The sequence below is a fragment of the Eurosta solidaginis genome, chromosome 4 (genome assembly GCF_040869045.1).
Source record: "Eurosta solidaginis isolate ZX-2024a chromosome 4, ASM4086904v1, whole genome shotgun sequence".
Lineage (NCBI taxonomy): Eukaryota > Metazoa > Arthropoda > Insecta > Diptera > Tephritidae > Eurosta > Eurosta solidaginis.
In genome coordinates this window covers 265,708,964-265,729,852 of record NC_090322.1, presented here as the reverse complement: position 1 = coordinate 265,729,852, position 20,889 = coordinate 265,708,964, and the positions used below count along the sequence as shown (strand labels likewise).

At 36.1% G+C, this 20,889-nt stretch overlaps 1 protein-coding gene and 1 pseudogene across 14 annotated transcripts in view; one reads left to right on the top strand and one right to left on the bottom strand.

The window, feature by feature from the left end:
- The window catches only part of LOC137251409 (streptococcal hemagglutinin-like), a 124,339-nt gene that overhangs the window by 40,318 nt on the left and 63,132 nt on the right, over positions 1-20,889 (top strand). The gene's annotated exons all lie outside the window — the stretch shown is intronic.
- On the bottom strand, positions 13,012-14,154 carry LOC137247804 (uncharacterized; annotated as a pseudogene).

The window sequence follows — 20,889 nt, the reverse complement described above, 5'->3', positions numbered from 1 at the left end:
TTTCACACCGTGCAGATTTGAAGTCTCCTTGATATGCTTCAAGTGTTTTTGTACGGCTTTATTGTTGGGCGCTGAGTATGTTTGAATTGAGTTGGCTTGCCCAAAGCTTTGCTGGATTTCAGCTCGATTGTCTATAAAAAATATATACCAACAAACATAACCATAATCTCAGGCATACTTGTACTTCAGTGGTGTGCATGTCTGTATCTCTATGTACATATGTATATTAGTGTTGCGCAGAACCAAGTTATGAAAAGCCGAATTCTTCGGTATACCAACCAATGCGAAAAATAGATAATAAGCCAAAATATTTGAATATAAAATCTAACTTCTAAGCAGTTTACAATTTTATAAGGGGGAAACCCGTATTCCACATTTCCTGCTCGTAACTATTCTCTATTGCTGCGCAGTGATCGGACTAAATTTCTTTTTTTTTTCATAAACCTTAAAATAGTTATATTAGGGTTGTCACCTATTACAATTATTCGTATATACGCTACTATCTCGGAAACGTGTCAACCGATTGGGATGAAGCTTGGTACATAGATAGAGTAGCAAATTCTAAGACTTTCTACCTAGGGCTGCCACCTATTTGATTTTCTTTTATTTTTTAATAAATGAGGTATGCCAATATGGGTATAAATGATTTTACGCCGTATTATAATAGACAAAGTTTTAAGTAGGGCTTCCATCTTAACTTGTATGTGTTACTTTGTATATACGATACTATCTCTCAGACGGTTTAACTGATTTGTATAAAATTCTTATTAATTTATATACATGGACTCCATTGTGACTGTATTTAGGAAATTGCCGCCCATATAATTTTGCGTAAAGCTCAAAGAGTGCATTAACTTTGTTGCCATAGCGGTAGATTGTAACTGAATGAATTAATCGATCTAACTTCCATATATCATAATGATCAGGGTGAAAAAAATTCACCATGTCATGTCCCTCCGTCTGTCTGTGAACACAATAACTTGAGACAATTTTGCGATTCTTTGTTTGGTATGTGGGTTCCTTGGCACTCATCTCCCAAAAACGTGACTATAGAGTAAATAAAACAGCTACCAACCAAATTTCATAAGTTTTTGTATTTCAAAAAGAAGCGTGGCACCGCCCCTCTTCTGTCAAAACCAGGTTTTCAAATATTATTGGTCATAAATGAAGAACGGTTTAAGTTGTTAGTAAACTAATTAACCTTTTTATAGGGATTGAGTCTGAAAAAAGTAACGAAATCAGTAAAGTGACATGCCCACTTCTACATAAAAAATGTTTAAAGATATCTTAGGCTATATAAACGTATCAGCCCAAATCTAAATATTCCTCGGAATTTTTTGCTCACGGATTTTTTTATACCCTCGGAAAAATTCGTCTAATTCTTTTCTCATAGGGAGAACAATAATTGCGGAATATGAATTTGGAATTTTCGAAGTCAGCTGATGTCTACAGTGAATTTATAAAAAAGAACTGAATGAAAATCAAATTTTTTTATTTAATAATATGGGAAAAATTTAAACAACGTGACACCAGGACGGACAAGGCGACAGCTGTTTCGATTATACCGTTTTTAAATTCTCTTTTCTCCCGGGAGTGGGATTCGAACCCGCACTCCTACCATGGTTGAAGTGTTATAAACGCATTCAGCCACGTCATGCCTTAGTTGTTGTAAATTTTTTTTTATCGAAAAATGGGCATGGTATCACCTGCTTTTGGAGCACATATCTTCCTACGTATCGGGAGCCATGGGTATTTGGAAGATTCATTGACATACCTTGAAAAAGCTCAATGTAATTGTTTCCTTAATAAAGGGGAATATTTTGAATATATAAAAATTTTGATAAGTGCGGGTTCCTTCTTAAGATATTTAGTTCTTTATACATATATATCCGCTACTATCTCGGAAAAGGCTCAACCGATAAGGCTTTACATTTAGATATTATTATTTGAATTTCTTTTTTTAATTAAATGATATGGTACCAAACCAAAAGTATTTTATGTCGTTTTTGTTATACATAGACTAGTTCTAAGTAGGACTGCCACCTTATTATACAAGATAAAGCCATTTGGGTATCAATTTTTATTCAGCAGATTTAGCTGCTTTCAAAGTTCTTTCACGCAGTTAAAAGAAACTGTATTTTGCAGTTTAACAGTACCACCTTACGCCAATTCAAAATATTATTGTTATCTTTGAATAAAAATTAAAAATTTAACTTTGGCAACTTACAGGCCAACCTAATAAAAACGAATTGCGGCAGTTTTCTGTCCGATGACTGCACGATAATAGCCACAGGTCCCGACCCACCCATCGATGAGCTTTGTAATAAATTAAACAACTATCTCCTTGATCTCTCCACTTTTTCCGCCTCTCGAAACCTGACATTTTCATCGACCAAATCATCAGAGGCATCATTTACCATATTTATTCAAAATCCAGAGCCATAACAAAATCCTCAAATCTCTTGCCGGCAGCACTTGGGGTGAAGATAAAGAACGCTTATTACCACTTACAAAGCAATTGGCCGGACGCTTGGATGCAACCCGTCCCCGATATGGTCGCCAAGCCTAAGGTCACTGGAAAAAAATACAGGCCTGCCAAAACACTGCTCTCAGAATCGCTACGGGCTGTCTTCTTATGTCCACAGAACACCACCTACACAGTGAGGCGAGAGTACTCCCCATTAGGGAGAGAAATAAAATGCTGAACAAACAGTTTCTGTTTAATACGCAGAAATCTGGGCATCTCAATCGACATCTGGTTGAAAAGGCCCCGTCTCCCAGGGGCATAAGGAATCATCTCCGCAAGCATTATGAGGAAATACGGCACCTGAGAACACAGCGTAAAAGAGTAGATAGCGTGATAGCCACAAAAAAGCGTCGGACCTCTATGCCAGGAAATGCCTGGCGAACCCCGTTCTTAAAGATAAGTACCCTGAACTCACAAAGAGGAAAGCATTCTCCCTAGAGAGAAACGCATTACTCTAGCTCAAATTCGATCTGGATACTGTAGCAGGTTAAACTCTTACCTATCCAGAATCAACATAACGTATGTCTTGCTTGTAACGTGTCCCCTCATGACACCAACCATTTCAATTACAATGTGGAACCAACGCCTCTAACACCCCTCTCACTCTGGTCCACCCCTGTTGAAACTGCAAGTGTGCTTGGACTCCCGTTAGAGCATAGTGATGACTATTTGTGAGTGGCTTCACCTTTTGGATGGGGCGTAGAACTGCTATAACAACAACAACAGGGGGTAGACGGATTCATATGTTGCAAATAACAATCCATAACTGTAAAATTCCTCTAAATCTGATGGGGTTGATTTTTAGTTAAAACAGCAACAGAGACAACAGTAAAAAAAGCTTCAAAATGTTTTCTACTCGCTTAGAAACAAATTTTAATTGAAAAGCAAAAACAAATTAAACAACTCGCTTAATTTGTTTCTGTTTTCCAATTGAAACTTTTTTATAAGAATTTAGAGCAAGACAACTGGCGGCTTACTTCACCTGGTTATTCCAACATGGTATAGGATCTATTTCCAGAACTACTTTTCCGAAAACTGGATCTGACCCCAAAACCGGACTCGACGAAACCGGTTTTTTTTTTATGTACAATGACTTGCACATCACTATTGTAGCTGTACGTTCATATGTATGTATGGGCGTGTAAGTTGCATCGGGATTGGATGTTCTCTCGTAAAGTACTTGTCAATTCACAACTTTGTGTATACAACTGGTAAGTGATTTGATAGACACGATTAGTCTTATTCCCAAGTGACGATAGGGTCGTACAACAAACGAGTGTACGCAGCAGTAGAAGATGAAGTTTTGACTGTAAGGCATGCGAAGTGAAGTGGTTGATGAACATAAACTCACGTAACTACTTGGATCGAATGCTTACATGCATTACATCCAGTGTACGTGATACGCGTTGCTATGAGCGCCATAAATTCTTTGTATATCTATGAAGGTATACGAGTAGTCTGTCCGATGGGCATTGAGATGATGGTGGTGTTCGAACTATCGCATGCCAAAAGTATATATATATATGTATGTTTGTGAATGTGGGCATAGATATGCAAAAAGTGAAAAAGAGATATAGTCAACGAGGCAATAAATCTAAAGTGGTTGACTCTCAATGTAGTCGTCGTTTACAAAATTTATTTGTTGTTTTCCATATTGTCCTTTTCTCATTCAACTGCTCGCCTTGTGTGTGTACTTTAGTGCCTGATCGTATGGGTAAGGAACAATTCAATTGAACGCCAATTTGCAAATTGCAAGTTGCAAATCTATTTTAGTCCGATTGTCTGTCTTTTGTCTGTTTGCTTCGTTGCTTAGTTCCACCATCAAATAACCATTAAATCTCTACGATGCACTCTCTGTTTGTCAACACAAATAATATGTCTCGTGAGAGCGAAAAAAACCCTGTAAGGAATCTTTTCTATTTCATGCGCGCATGGAAGGAGTACCCCGTAAGGGACAGTATGTAATTCATATTTGAAAGTACTTTATGTCCGGTTTTTCAGTGCGAGTTTGAACTCCAGTTAAAGTTTACTACACCTTTTCCAGTTTAAGTTCAGAAATTTCCAACTAAAGTTCAGAAAATTGCAATTCAAGTTCAGAAAATTACAATTCAAGTTCAGAATTTCCAATTTAAATTCAGAAATTTACAATTCAAGTTCAGAAAAGTACAATTCAAGTTCAGATTTTCCAATTCAGAAAATTACAATTCAAGTTCAAAAAATTACAATAATAAATAAAAATAAATGTAAGGCGCGATAACCTCCGAAGAGATCTAAGGCCGAGCTTCTCTTCGAATTTGCGTCGTGCTCTCTTGATTTTCCCTACAAATTGGCCGGACGGGACCTACATGTTTTATGCCGACTCCGAACGGCCTCTGCAAGGCAGATGAGTTTTCACTGAGAGCTTTTCATGGCAGAAATACACTTGCCAAAAACTGCCGAGGGGCGACCCCGCTTAGAAAAATTTTCTTCTAATTGAAAAACCTTATTTCTAAAATTTGATGTTGCTTTGCCCGGGGTGTGAACCCAGGGTATACGGTGTGGTAGGCGGAGCACGCTACCACGGTGGCCGCCAAAATTACAATCCAAGTTCAAAAAATTGCATTTCAAGTTCATAAAACTACAATTCAAATTCAGAAAATTATAAGTAGGGTGTTATTTTTCAAAAGTTATTCCAATTCATAATCAGCCCTATTCTGCATTTCGACTTGGATTGGAATTTTTTCGATTTGGCAATTTTGGTATTCTGTGTTCCAATCTCTTCCGATCCAACTTCGAATCGTTCGATTTTGTTTATTCTGCATTCCGATCGTAGTTCCGTTTTTCTAAGTTGCATATTTGTTGGCGGAAAAATATTTTATTTTTATTTTTTTATTAATTTATAACAGAATTTTAACAAACATGTAAGTAAAACTTGTTAAGAACCGTAAAAGGCTTGATGATGACTGTTTTTTATATGTTTCGAGGTCAAAAACAACATGTCGATGTATTTGCCTCGCAAAAGTATCTAACACATACTTGAAAGCATCCTTTCTAAGTCGAAAGTTTTCTTTGAACCTAAATAAGAAAATAAGTCATTCAACTTTACCACTTTTAAGTTAAATTTCTTACAATTCGTCACTCATCTCAAATGGATTACACAAATCTCTCAATATTTGCCTTTCCATTCTCTTTCCATTCCATTTGCCGGCCATTTTCGTAAGCGTTGCTTTCCAACTCCACAAATAATGCCGCGGCTATTGATTCCAGTATAATAGACAGCTATAATTTGTGTATGTTGGTTAGGTCCAGTTATATGCCAAAGCCAGCTGCCGGAGTAGAGGAAGGTGAAGCGAAAACATAAAAAAATCTTTGAGGAAAGAATAAATAAATCTTCATAAAGTATTTTAGGCCAGTGCAATGAATTTAGCATCCATAAAATTCAGAAAATGTCAACTATATTCGTGCAGGAATCCGTCTTAACAAAACTTAAACGTTTTTCAGTGTTTTTTTTACAAATTTTCTTTAATTTATTTTGTTCCAATGGTCACGCATTCCGTACAAACAGCTGATTTCGAAAAATCATTTGCTCTTCCTCTTCTCGTTACGATTCCGTCGTAATGCAGAATACCCAACTTCGATTAAAGCGGAGCGTAGAACGGGAACGTAATCGAAATGCAGAATAGGGGTGAATACGTAATGCAATACTAATATGTTATTTGCGGAAGTGTTGACGCTTCGTTGACAATGGTGGCTTGGATATACTGTACTCCAAGTTTTCTCCAAGGCGTGTACATCCCGAGCTAAGAAATCAAACGGAGGATAACTCTTTGTAACAAGTGTAAGAGTTCGCTCCGGCCATGAAAGTACTTCAGTCGACACCGCACTTTGGAAGCAGCGGAAGGCGGAGACCTCCACAGAGTTGCGAGAGGCAGATAGAGGAAGACTTGATCTGTACACACAGCTCTTATACGTTACTTGTCATACTCAATGCAGATCAATGTGCTTGTGATCTTTATGCAGAATATAGGTGGATGCCCTTGCAACTGACCTCTTCTGAGAGGAGGAGAGAGAAGAGAGGAAACGGTTTTTTTTTCGCTATCTCCTTTATGTGAGCAAAATTGTTTTAAGTGAGTTAAGAAGTTCAATACTTTCTTAACAGATAGTAGGCCTTCATATCCTTGAATCAGATTATGAGCGCTAATATTTACCATGTTACATAATTTAAGCTGTTTTTTTTTTTTAAACAGGTCATTCGTGGCTCGGAAGCTAAAAAATTAACTATCCATTCAACCCTGGGCATAGCGATGTTGAAGGGAATGAATTTGTAAATGAGATGGCCAAGAAAGTTTCCGAAATGAGCATAAGCACGGCAGATGAATTTTCACTGAGAGGCGTTTCATATATTGAGGGGTACCTCTTTGGGCAAGTTAATATTTTACAAGCTTTTCTTTCCGGGAAGTGGACCAGGCCCTATTCTAAAAAATCGTGTTTATGGTGCGATCTGCGTAAAATTTGGTACTGCGGTACTTCCTTCACTATGTTTGAAATTCGGTACAGAGGTACCGGTTCGGTAATGTTAATTTTTGAGAAACTTTTAATTTCGAAAGTGGACCAAGGACGGCCGACATAAAAAATCGAACATATGGCACGATTTGCTTGAAATTATACACAGAGGTACCTGTTTGACCAATATAATAGTTGAGGAACTATTCTTTCTGTGAAGTAGGCCTGTGATGCGATTTGCTCGAAGATCGGCGCACGCAATGTGAAAAATGCCTCTTTTTACTGAGAAAGTAGATACATCGCAGAGAGGAATATTATCGGGCAGGATAACGAATGTGATTTAAAAAATTGTACCTGCTATAGTTTCATATAGTTTCGTAGTAATCTACAAAATCAAATATATTGAAATCGGCCGGAGAGTTGAAGCACTTATTCCATATATGATATATGGATTACCTATATTTAAAAAAATTGAGGTGAGTGTTAGTAAGAGAGGGTGAGAGTGAAAGTTTGAGCGATAGTTGGAGTGGAAGTAGATTCGGGAACGGGACGAAGATAAATGTAATAAGGGATGGCCAGGAACAGGAAGAAAAATGGACTATAAAGAAGATGGGAACGGGATAGAGAGTGAAGAAGGGAACCGCGGCTCACTTTTGAAATGTAAGCAAGGCAATTTCGAGTAGAACAAAGTCTGCTGGGTACTCTAGTTTTATATATAAATATTGTGTTCCTTGCCTTGTCAAAGCGGCGAAATCTGCATGCTCATAACTTTTCTTAGACTATCGGTATTGATAATATAAGGTGTTATAGATATTTGTTCAAGCTCTACACAGAACATCCCTGCACAAATCGTTGGACCATGTGGTCCACTGGAGTACTTACCATTCTACTCCACTGTAATGCAGCGATGGACCAACTCATGTTTCTACACGAACATGTTGTAAGCCGATCATTCCTCGTTTTTAACGATTGTAATCACTCCACAATGTTTATTGGACTGTGGGTACTCCATGGATTACTCTGATGTAATGCGGAGCTGGAGTATATGGTCCGGTCCTAGGACATCGCAATGTTAATTCGACCATATTTTTTGTATGAATTGTGGTTAATTTTGGAGCACTCGCTTGGTCCATAGCGAGTACTCCATACATGCATGCATGGAGTACTCGCGATTTTTGCAGGGATATTAAGTATTTTTGGACTAATTATCAACTATTCCCGAAAGACTTATCTAGGCTGAGTCTCTCTACGGATTACAAATAAAATTTGTGCAGGGTGGGTATGTAAGAATATGTATGTACATATATGTATATCTAGCAATGCTGTACGAATATTTGGCAATAATAGCTGAGAGATTAAATTAAGGAATGTGTGTACATAGATAGATGCATATACAAATACATAAGTATATATGTAATTTGGCGTCTACAATCTGAAGCTCATGGATGCCAAATAAATTTGCTTTTCTAGCCCTTTCCGGTGAATATTACAGGCTTACTCCGACTGTTAACAGCTGTATTGTGGTCGGCGGATTTCGCTACCATGAGGCTATCTATTAACCATACAATTTTTATAGATCAGATTATTTTGGTAATGGATATAGAAAATTACAAAAGATGCAAATATTTCCTGGGCACCTATTATTTGTGATGCGGCTAAGTAACAGTACGCAGTTGGAGTGGGGTGGGAGTGGGGATGAGGGTAGGGGAGGGAGAGGGACTGGGAGTACGCTAGCACTCTTTCACGCACTCTGCCCACATATTTCTAAGTTATGCCTACACAGTTACGACTACGACTAAAGCTTTGCCTATGACTACAAATATATCTTATGTTGTTTTACACGTTTACGGTATACGCTGGTACGCTATTAAGTTTATAAGCTGATACGTGTTCATGTCTATTGGCTATTATGCGTTCACTTTTATGCGCTATTACGCATACTATATACTTCTACGCTTTTAGCTACGAATTATTATTTAATGTATATTGGAACGATTTTCCGTCATCCCTTGTCAAATTTGGTTTCGAGACAAACCGGTTTCGGTTTTATGCCATCATCAGAGTCGATATTCGTCTTCTCGAAGTATATCATAGCTATAGGAATCGCTTTTGTTGTCTCGTTAAGATATCACTAGCCTGTCTGTGATAATGGTGTCCAAGAGTCAGCACACTCGTCACACATATAAGGCTCTAAGCAAAGTTATAGCTTAGTGACCGACAGCGGTCAGGTGACAGAAAAAGTGGGTGAGTATTTTCAAGAGGAAGACAGATTTACTTTAGAGAAAAGGGGTCATCGCAGAGGTCAGCATCAATATCAGAATATGCCCTCAAAACAACTGACGTCATCTTTTAGTGGGTTGAGGAGGCTTTAATATATCCTGTAACTGCTTTGTGTTGTAATGCGGTTCTTACACTTGACGATGAACCCCAAGCAACTCAGTACGTCGGGTCATGAAAATATATATCGCCGGAAACTTACATATTAATGTATTGTTACAACAAACTTCCGCGCATCCTTGGTATTTGTGTCTCTAACGGAAAAGCACCAGCTCCATGTTTGCATTCATTTATAATATCTGGTATTTAATAAGAAAATGTACGAAAAAGAAAAAAAATTGACTGACAAAATTTAAATATTATTTTGCTAGCTCTAGCTCTACTTCATACGAAAATAATAAACTATCGCCTGTTAACTGAATTAGGTTAGTGAAACTTAGCCCGTAGAGAAAAATTCCTTTTTTTCTTAAAGCTCAATGTATTCAAAAAATTGGTTTAGTTCAGTACCCAGAAAAAAATAGATTTTTAAACGGTTTTATATTAATTTAGCTCGAGTTGACAGGCAGGCCGCACCGCCGTTGTGAACGAATCTTGTAATTGAAATTTAAGTAACTTCCCGATAAGCTACAAGCTTGAAACTTGGAATATAGTTCAGAACCCGATGACAATGCAATAATAAGAAAAAAATCGCCGCTAGGTGGCGCATGGATCGAGATATTCACAAAAATCGTATTTGTGGTCCGATTTGGCTCATATTTGGAACACATAATACATGCAAGAATAAAAAGCGATTTATGAAAAAAATCGCCGCTAGGTGGCGCAAGGATCGAGATATTCACAAAAATCGTATTTGTGGTCCGACTTGACTCCTGCTTGGAACACATAATACATACAAGAATAGAAAGCGACCTATCAAAAATAAATCGCCGCTAGCTGGCGCAAGGATCGAGATATACACAAAAATCGTATTTGTGGTCCGAGTTGATTTGGTCCATATTTGGAACACATAATACATACATGAATAGAAGCGAGTTGGAGGAGGGACAAGCATACGTGGCGCAGAGTCGAGTAAAGTCTTTGGAAGGATTATGTATTGAGGACTTAGGTTGTAACAAATTGTCAGGAAAGAGTCCTTGTAATAATGAGTCACTAAATGAACTAAATAGAATGAGAAATAATAGGCAGTTAAATAAAGACTAAAAACTTGAAAATAAAATAATTAAAAAAAATTTTTTAAGTTAAACGGTTTTATTGAAAACAATACTTACATGAAATAATAATAATACGAAAAGCTAGAAAATAATTAGGTAGGTTCTAGGTACTAGTCATCACACTCCTTATCAATCTAGGGCGTTGATCAGACAATTAAATAAAAGCGTTGGACGCGTCATATTTCTATTGATAGTCATAAGCAAAACCAACTGAACCTTAATCAGGTTATGCTACGCCTCACATTTTTAGAAATTTCACGCGCCCAACGCTTTTATTTAATTGTCTGATCAACGCCCTAGATTGATAAGGAGTGTGATGACTAGTACCTAGGACCTACCTAATTATTTTCTAGCTTTTCGTATTATTATTATTTCATGTAAGTATTGTTTTCAATAAAACCGTTTAACTTAAAAATTTTTTTTTAAATTATTTTTTCCGTATAGTGTTATAGTTCTGTAACACTCATAAAAGATGGGCGGTACTTTCTGTATGAGCTTAGCTTTCCAAATTTAAAATTTATACCTTCTGAAGTTTTCAAATTTGGTTTGTTGGCAACTCTTGTCGATAAACAGAAATAAACTAAAATGTAAAAAAAGCAAAACATGAAGCCGGTACTTACATTCACTCCGGCATCTAATTTTGTCGCTGTTTTCATTAAAGTTGAGCAACATACAAAGCAACCATTGTCGGTATTGTTGTGCTTTGCTGATTAAGTTGCGATTTGGAACCCCCCATTGATAGAGCAGCGAGCAAGCAGATTTGTGTATACACTCGTAAAGAGAAGTTTGTGTTAAATAAAAGAGGCAAACGCCTGCTATGTACTACACATTCATATAAACTATAAACGTAGTATGTATGGGTAACTACACTCTGGACAACAAAAGTTGGTAGCTCAGCTGTGGGTCGAGTTGGTAGCAGAATATATGTACGACATGTAAACAATAATACATATATATATATATATATATATATTCACGAATAGTACAGAGGCACGGACCGTAGTAATCGGCATATATTAGTGAAGTGCGGTTTCGAGTACAAATTCAAATTACCAATTCTCTAGTAAATGGGTGCACGTCATAATCTCGACTCAAGACATAATTCCTTCCTATTTCAGAAGTTCAGAGAAAACAACCCAGACAAGCCAAAATACAAACATAACAAAGTCCCAACAACCCAGCAAAAACTGGCAAAAGCGGTTGTGAGTAATGAGGAATATTGGTTTCACTCCTGACAGATAAACCTTAGAATAAGGTAAAAAGAGTACATCGTTCGCCTTATACAAATAAGCCTAATTCCTAAGGTAAACCAAAAATAAATGTTGCCTAAGCTTAAAGGATACATGATAAATAGAACCTAGCTCTAGCCGATCAAGTTTCGTAATATTTTTAAGGAAACTAAATTTTTTTATATTTCTTATCTCTTACTACATATTCCTTATTCTACCTGGTTCACAAACCTTATAATCAGATTATTGTACTCGATGTATTATCTTATCATAGCGCCTTATGTAAGACGAATTTTAAGTGGGTTATAAGCCTTATATGAAAGGTCCTAATACAGCATGTTATAACTTTCTTGACCATGTGTAAGCATTATTTTATTTGGTCCATAAGCCTTATCATAAGGTTGTTATATTCTTCCTAAAGGCTTATAATTATTCCTTATGTAAGCTTCATTTTATATGGGCTATAAGCCTTATACATAACGTTATCTTTCAGATAAACCGTATGCGTGATGACATAAGTACAGAAAAATAAGAAGCATTACAAAGAATACCTACTAATATTCCTTATAGAATTAGGCCCTGATGCCATATGAGATAAGCCTTATATCGTCCCCTTAGTATTAAAATAGCCTATAAATTTTTTGATGTTTTGAGAAAATGAATTTCAAACTTTTTGTCGAAAGTAGATCTCACTCAAATCTCGTTATGTCTGTAAATATTTATTATTTTCGACGTTTTTTTTTAAGACTGTATAAAAATTAGTCTATTTTGTTAACTGACCAATTTCTTTATTATAATCATCCTTTTAATGAACAAAAAAGAGGTGTAAACTGCAGATACATCAGATAGGCTATTTTATTTTTTAATGTTTTCTATCAAGTTTCTGATACGTTATTTTATATTGTATGGTATACACTATTTTATTCAAGAAATCCACCAGAATAATAAGTAATTTTAATATGAATTTTTATTACTATAAAATTATGTTTTAATTACAGTCAGATCGTAAATTATTAGCATGATCTTTATTTATTGTCGTCTTCGTCCTCTTCTTCGAATCTGTCTGGTTCATCTAAACAATCGCGATTTTTCCCTCCTTATAAATTCAAAAAAAATGTCTGTGAGCCGGGGGGAATTACATTTTTTTTGCATAAATCTTTCAGATCCTTCAATTTTGTGTCAGAAATTGGTAGTTCTTTTTTATATTTGTGAGTTAATGTAAAATTTGTGACTCCTTTCTTTTTCATCTCGAGTCATCTATATCAATCACTTTGAAGTCTTCGTTTCATTGTTCCTTGTATAACAATTGTCTCTTTTCAGTTTTTATTACTTGGATAACCTTGATTTTAAGCCAATTTACCGATTCATTGTTGACATTTTTCTTCAAGTTATGGTTCAATTTTGAGAACGCCGTTTTGAGATCAATAATATCACTGTAGTTAAGCCTTTCTACAGCGTACGGATTTTTTCGTCTTGCCAGTCTAAGTATAGTTGGCCATTCTTCTGGTGAATATACACAAATATTTCTCTTAGCTCGTTCTATAGCCGAATGCATGGAATCTACTTCCATTTGAGTGTGTCCACTTTGAAGATATTTAATCGTTATTGAATGATTCATATGAAGCAATAATGTGGCAATTAATCTGTTTCTATTCTGTCCTCCACAGCAGTCTGAATACAGAATAACATCCGTTACTGATTCGGGTAATTTGTTCAGCATTTTTAATAAAGTGGTTCCAATTTCCTCTGACCCACGGTGACCATGGTTTTCATCCCACAGGAAACAATATCCAGCTCCACTAGCTAAATCGTAAAATTTTTTGTTGTATGTGGCGAACTTTCGACTGTAATACAAGGTGCTTACATTGCTACATGGTGTCAATAGCACTGATTGTAAGTCAAAAGTAAATACTTTTATATTGCTGTTATTTTTAGATAACTCCTTGTCAGCATCTTTGTGAAGTCTTGTCTGGGCTTTATTTGCTAAGTGTTCATCATATGATATCTGTATTGAAGCCTTGTCCTCTGTATTTTTGAACATTTCTCATGTTGAGCATGTGTCCTTTTTTGGATGATGGAATGAATAATTGTAATTATTACAAAATATGTGGCGATACATATGTTCTTTAACTGAGAGGTCTGGGTGGCGTTCTTTAAATAAGTTATACATTTTTGTAATTGTTAGGTCTGAGCTCAGATAAAGGCGTTGAGACTTCGCTCGAGTATAGTGGCTTTCTACTGCTGGAAATTACTCTATGTGCTCTTTAATAAGAGTTGCTATCTCCGCGTCTACTTTTCTTTGCATTCCGTGTTTACCCCTCATGTCAACAAATTCTCTTTGATTCTTTTTTTTTGGCTAATACAGATATCGCGCAGTCTGACACGTGTAAAGTATTTAAAAAGAACTTTTTACATACCTGTTTGTCATTTAGAAAGTATTTTAGAGTGTTCGACTGCCGTGATTCTCTCGTTAATGTCCTCTTGCACTTCTTCACTTTTATGTTATTACTAAGAAATATACGTTGCTTGCAGTAATCGCCCAAACTCCAATAGTCTGCATTGATTTTCTTACGATCTTCTTCAGAGAAGTGTTCTGGACATTTGTGATGACAGCTGCATTCAGCGGGCTTCGGTAAACGTTCCTTAATTACTTTACCACTCTTCGTAACATAAGTCGTTCCTTGACTCCTGTCACTCTTTCTTTTGTTCTGCATCCAAAGCTGGCTCTTACGCTATTGAATGCAACAAATCCATAATTGTAGGAGACATCTTCTTAAATTACCTTTTAATTAACTCACCTTTCTTTTTCGTGTTACTGTCAATTCTACATTTTCATCATTGCTTTCTTCCGCGATTTCGCAGAGCACTTCATGTTGCTTTACAGAATATTTTTCAATTTTCTCCTCGAGATTATCCTCCTCTTCATCCGTTTCTGAAATATAATAATCTGACGATCCTGCTGAAAAGTCTTCTCCATCCTCTTCGTCATTTTCCGATATATTTGAATCGACTGGTTCCACAGATAATCCAACAGAGTTTGGAGCAAGTTTCACACATAGGGCTCCTGTTGATTCCGTCGCAAATTCTGTTGACAATTAATATACCTAAATATTCTTTCCTGCAATTTAAGATAACAGATACTCACCAGAGCTTGACAAATCCATGATTTAATGAATGATTGGGAACGAATGAACGACTAAATGATTATGAACGAGCGAATTTCAACAACGAACTGAAATCCTAAATTGCACAAATTATTTCTATTGCATTTACATACATGATAAAACAACGTAAGCATTGCATAGGCTACTTTTGGTTTTTGTAATTTTAAAGCACATGTTAATTGCTCTGAGAATATAACGGCCTATAAGATTCATACAAATGAACAAATTGAAAATATTTATTGAACAACAACGTATATCATTATACGTCATTTTAGGTGTTTCTGTCAGGACAAAATTGATTTTTTTCCTAAAAGTTAAAATAGAGTATGTGAGTGTACATTAGTATTCTATTGAATAAACAGAAAATTTAGTTTATGTAAAAATAGCGTATATCCGTTTACATGATTTTTGAGGAAAATGATTTAATATAAATTTATACTATATTTCTTTGACTAACGTTTTGACCCACTTTGTGGAACTAGAATTTGACAAAATTTTGACCACATGTTAAATCGACGATGGAGAATCCAAAAATTCAATAAAAAAATAATAGCCTATGAGCACATAGGCTATTGTTATACTAAGGGGACGATATAAGGTTCAAATTTTTTGCTGGAAAGATAATAGCCAGGCAACACAAAAAAAAACTATTTAATAATAGAACATAAACTGAAGATTTGAATTATGTTCTAAACTCCTTATGAACATTCTCAGGACTAATTTTTTAGGTATTTTGGTATAGAATTCTGTTTATTTAGAACAATATTTATTCTTAGAAGTCGCGGAACTGCTAGCTTCATTCAAAGATCCAGTTCATCGGTTCCGTGTATCACTAACTATCAGAGAGAAGCAGCAACAACTTTCAATTGTAGCATAAACACAACATATATATATATGTATGTATATACCAACAGCGTACGTAGCAGGAGCAGCATTCTGGGCGAACACAAGAACCACCAACTGAGCAACCAACCTAACTACTGTGTTTTATTTGGGTATGCTAAGTACATAAATATCTATGAGGGTAGCTCCAAATGTCCCGTACCGAACTGTAAATGCGTGTTTCAATTGAATGCCGACAATTCATAACCTCCCAATTTTCAGAAATCCCGACAAGACACAAACCACACAAAACGAAATCCCTACAAGACAATATCCCAACAATATACTATGGGGATAGGTTAAATCCCAACAACACACACTCCAGACAGATTTATAAAAGATGCTCTGCGCAGAAATACTGTGAATCGCGTAGCCGGTGTTGGATTGGCTAAAGTTTTTTTTTTTCTTGATTAAATCTGTTTTATTCGTTTTTCATAAACGGTAAGCGGTGAAAAAAGGAAGCAGGACGGTCTCCAATATCTTCGCTACTGGAGATAGGAGAGATATTACACGATATAACTTCGTTTCCAAGCGGGACAACCTTTGCCAGTTTCCATTTACCAGGATGACAGTGACAACATGAGTATCTGATTACCATGGTGTTTTAACATCGGCATGGCTATTCCCTCTATTATAGCGAATTCGTTAACCTCTGTGGCGGTTATGGTGACAGGTGACGAATCGTGTTTATGTTTATGTGCGCATCTGTTACCTTGCTGTCTGTTCTTGTCAACGGATAAATGCAATTCATATTGTTGACAAAAAGCACACGCTCATTTTTTCAAAACCGGTAGCGATTTATATTTTGTCGTGCTTCCTTGGATTACTTTTTTTTCCAATTGTAGCGATTTAAAAGTGAGGTTCTGTTGTTGTTGTATTAGCGATAAAGGCACTCCCCGAAGTCTTTGGGGAGTGTTATCGATGTTGATGGTCCTTTGCCGGATATATATGCGGTACGCTCCGGTAACAAAGCACCATTAATGTACTAGCCCGACCATCTCGGGAACGATATATATGACCATATTAAACCTTCAGGCCTTCCCTCTCTCCCCACCCCCTAGTTCCATGAGGAGCTTGTGGTCGCCAGAAAGTGAGGTTCTCTCTGGACCCAGCGAATTTTGTGAGACTTCCGCAAAATGCTGAAAATATTGCTCAAGTGAGCAAAAAACTTTTAAGCGAGCTCGTACGCGAATAAAGAGCGATAGAAAATTTATTTACCGTATATCACTAGCATAATGTCTACAGGGATACTCGAAAGCGAGCAAAGAACGATGCCCAGTATCAAAAAGCCTTTACGAAAATATTGCGTAAGACCCGCTGGCATTATTTGTTGCGACTATCTTAAACAATACTGTGACGAATATTGGCATCACTAATAGCGTTTTATTTTCTGAAATAAATTGTTGCCTAAGTAAATGGTAAAGCCTTAATAGAGTTAGTTACTCCTACCCCAGAAAATTTTCAACATTTATAGTGCATACAAAGAACATTTCAACTCACCATATTCACTCATATTAACAGAGTATATCTGGAACTTAAGAGCGAATTGAGAGTTTCACAGAGTTGCACTGCCACACCGCCATTTTATACAGGGTAAAAATTTAACGCTTTTACGTTGCGAGCAGGCAACAATTTTCACAAAAGAACGAAATATCCCGTAAAGGCGTTGCCTGTTTTTTAGAATAGAACAACAATCCTTGCGCGGCGTACAAAAAGCGTAACACTTTAGCCCGAAAAGTAACACTTTAGCCCGAAAAGAAAAACAGCTATAAGCTGTTAGTAAATAATCACACAACAACAAAAACATGAAGCAGTCACTCTTATGTACATGTACACATTAAAGCAATGGTTACCATTTAGTTGAATAATTATTATCGCCACTTCACACGTATTATTATTCTCTTTCGTCTTTATTCGGCTTTAGTTGTCGCTGAACAAGCACAGTAGCAACATCGGATAAGGCTATTGTTTATTTGCGCATTTGCGAAAAGATATTTTACAAACAAACGCTCATGCGCAGAATGTTTTAATGGTTTCATGTTAACAATTTATTCTGTTTAAATTTTTCCTTAGACTCAACCAATAAAGTAGTATTTATATGGCAAATTTACGAATTACTTTTTTTGTTAACAAACATGCGTGCATACGTCCTACCTCATTGATTTTTCATCAACAACTAAACCACTACTAATAAGATGATTTCAGTTTTACTCACACAGCCACAGTTTGAAATTTGGCGACCTCTGCATTAAAACTAGCAGCACTTATGTAGAAAGCGACAAAGAGATCTCTCACACACACAGATGTAGTCATCAGAAGTAGTTACTAACACATACACACGCATATGACTAAGAAAAACGCATAAACTACGAATATACATGTATATCGCTGGTAACCAAGCAGGAGATTCTAGAAGGTGAAACGTCTAGACATTTGGAGAAATATGCTGAGGAGGCCAGAGAGAGTATAAAAGCAGCGCAAGCTTAGGAATGACGAATCAGTTTGATTTAAACACACTATCAGTTTGCGAAGTGAAGTATAATTGTACTACTCCCAAAGTAGTCTAATAAATGATGTATATTGGAACGATTTTCCGTCATCCCTTGTCAAATTTGGTTTCTAGACAAACCGGTTTCGGCGTTGTGCCATCATCAGTGTCGATTTTCGTTCTGATCTGTTGTTGTCGTGTGTCCTGTATTTATAGTTCGTAGGTACATGAGCATGTCTCAGTCGGAACACCACTGAGTGTTTTGTTGCTGCCTTAAGGGTCAGTTATACTTACATAGCATGGCAGGTCACAGCAACATTGCTCTCACAAACAATATCTGTTCAATGAGTTTTGCGTGTACTTGATTAGACTATGCAGTGCATTGCATGGAAGTCTGTTGAATTTTGATTTTCATGTATGTGCTATGCGCGCGAATCTGTTACTCCCCGTGCTGTTAACATTGTTATTGCAAAGAGAGGAAAAATGAGCATCACTCTCAGAGTAACACATATTGATTGCTTGCCGTTGTGTATATTTTACATACAAACTTTATTTGTGTGTGTGCTTGCCCTTGTCAGCGATAGTCTATGTACGCTACGAAAAGTATAATCACGTTTATGTTCCACTTGCTATGTACTGTTTTGTCATACCAGAGAATTTAAACACAATGAGAAAGAGTTTTTGCATGTGAACACGTCTTGCACTTCACCACACACAATCCAATTTCAATGTTAAACTGCTAACAGCAGAAAATTCTCTGTCACCAGTTTCAGCTGGTGTTAATATTATTTGATTTTCTCTTAAGATGATTTCTTTGTGGGAATATAGTATTTAGTAGGATTAATTATATTTAAATTTTATTATTTGTAGCAATATATTTGCATGTTTTATGTTGTAATATGAATTTGAATTCAATTAAAATAATTTAGAAATTTCAAAAAAGGTAAAAAAAGCTTAAATCAATGGGAAATGGAGGGTTGAAAATGACCTTGCGGCGTTGCAAATACGTATACGCGGTCTAAGTAGCATATAAGACAAGAGTAAAAATTAAGCACGTTTGGCGCACCTGTTGGCACTTGTTTGAGGCTGCAAGTGCTTAAGGTTCGAGCCCTAATAAAATAAAGGTTTTCTTTTGTTTTTTTGTTTTTTTTTGATAGAAAATCCCATTAAAATATCGAATTATGAATTTTGGATTAGCAAAAGCCGAAAAGTCGATGTCATTTTGCTTATTATATTTGTTAATTATATTTATTAAGTGTGGATTTTTTTCTGTAATTTGAAATAATATTTCAAATATACAGTTTTATAGCTCTTTTAATTCTACCCTAACAAAGTGCAAATGTCAAGTTTATAGAAAATTCCGCCGATTTTTGGCATTTTTTCCCTTTTTGACTATTTTGCATTTCAAATCTTTGATTACCTTATTCTGACCTGATCAACTGACCATGTATAATTACAAATACATTGCTAGAGTTGCGCTTTTTCGTTCATTTCAGAGATTCGGTTCTTTCGATCTTTTTGTTCATCTTTTCCTTTTTTTTCAAGCAAATTTGTTCACTGCCGCTCAGACCCACGAAAAAAGTCAACAAGTATAGAGGGGGGTGTGTATGCAGCAATGCTTTGTGTAGGTATATTTAAATGTGTTAAGAATAAATAAGTTAATATATATAGATATGTATAATTAACTCCAAAAAAAGTTACAAATTTCGGAAGATCGAGGAAGTTGAAAGAGTACAGGCACAAATTGTAAATATGAACTTTTCAAGTTTAATAAATGTAATAATTAGTTTCTTACAAAAGATATTTTTCATAAATATATACACACATATCGCATAAGTGGCATCATCGACATTCGTGCTCACTGTGAATTTCTACGTATGTATGTACGAATTTACAATGTTCGTGAACGAGAAGAGAAAAAGAATAACATTAGATAAAACGAACTAAAAGAACAAATAGAACCGAAATCGAAGATCTAGTTCACTTGTTCAGTTGAGAGACCCGGTCAATTGAACAAGTTCAGAACGAAACGACCCAACTCTATACATTACGCTTGCAAGTGCGAACGACCTCAAAAATATTTCGCTTTTGCTATTTTGTTTGTCGGTCAGGTGAAGGCGGCGAGGAAAAAGAAGATTTTTTTCTCCTCATTCGAAACTTCGAAATATCAGAACAGAAATGGAAATATGAAGTTTTGTATGGTATAGCCTCATGCGTAAAAGGAATAGCATATACGAAAGCCAAACAACTATTTTCATACATTTCACACACGCGCCAATTTTTATGAGCGCCTGGTAATATAAAAATGTTTCTTGCCCAATGATTCTTCTTCTTACACTTTGAAGACAAGGCAAGATGGGTTTTTACAATGTCTTTGAAAAAATTAATTCTATAAGTTTGCTTTTGGACAAGGTGTAGTAGGCGGGAAAGGAAGTTTTTCTCTTAGGTTGTAGTAGTTTTGGGCTATATGTACGAGGCCAGACAGAAACTTTGAATGTGTTAGTAAGCGGAATCAAGTAGAAATAAAAATTTTGTCTGACTTCGATTTTTTGTTCTTCCTCTTATGTTTGTGATTTTGTTGTTGAGACGTAGGCGGGAATGTAAGATTTCCTCGCCAAAATCTAAGGTT